At 26.5% G+C, this 846-nt stretch overlaps 1 protein-coding gene across 2 annotated transcripts in view; it reads right to left on the bottom strand.

Moving 5' to 3' along the window:
* Window positions 1–240: 240 nt before the first annotated feature.
* The window catches only part of LOC125037072, a 9381-nt gene continuing 8775 nt past the window's right edge, over window positions 241–846 (bottom strand). For both annotated transcript variants that reach the window (XM_047630055.1, XM_047630056.1), the window contains exon 7: window positions 241–846. This exon is cut by the window's right edge and continues 362 nt beyond it. The gene's annotated coding sequence lies outside the window, so the exon portion shown is untranslated.

Raw genomic sequence — 846 nt, 5'->3', positions numbered from 1 at the left:
ATTATCATTTTTATTATCATTATTATATATGTTCTTATTTTTATTTTTAGTATTATCATTATTATTACTACTACTGTTATAATTATTATCAGTTATATTCTTGTCATCACTATTATCATTATCATTATCTTTCTTTTTGCAATTCCCCATATCAGTATACTATTTTTCATTATGTTCTTGCATTGCGCGTTTAAAATATTAATACAACTTAAGTGTGTAAAGAAAATATAAAGACAAACAAAAATCATTAAACATTTTATTAAAGGCATATGCAGTATGTTAACATATCGGCATTATAAACTGTAATGTATATATATAGATATATAATATATATATAAATATATTTATATTATATGAACGCACACACACGCACGCACGCACACACATGTAATCATACATAGGTACGCACAATTTGTTTTGTACGTATAGGATTTACGTGCTTGTGTGCGTTTGGCTGTATTAGTTCTGTTCAGATATATAATTGATACTAATACTTACAGTTAATTCTAAGTTAAATTATCGTACAATAATCACCAAGATTTATGGTTTGTCATTACATATATTTCAGTCATGTCAAAATGAAAGAAAGAAAGAAAGATTGTCTGTGTGTGTGTGTGTGGGGGGGGGGGGGGTTACGTACTTATAGATTATTCATTGCATCATGTGAATACATATGCTGTCATTAAGATACTAATTTGAGTACACAAAAACACTAATATAAAAATAGACAAAGAGAGATAATGACATATAACATCTGTTTTAACATATAAGAGAATATGCAGTCGATACACACATATATATATATATATTTCTTTAGTCAAGTTAACTGTCGTATAAAAATAAATC

The sequence above is a fragment of the Penaeus chinensis genome, chromosome 22, assembly GCF_019202785.1.
Source record: "Penaeus chinensis breed Huanghai No. 1 chromosome 22, ASM1920278v2, whole genome shotgun sequence".
In the NCBI taxonomy this organism is placed as follows: Eukaryota; Metazoa; Arthropoda; class Malacostraca; order Decapoda; family Penaeidae; genus Penaeus; species Penaeus chinensis.
This window is presented reverse-complemented; position numbering and strand designations above follow the sequence as displayed.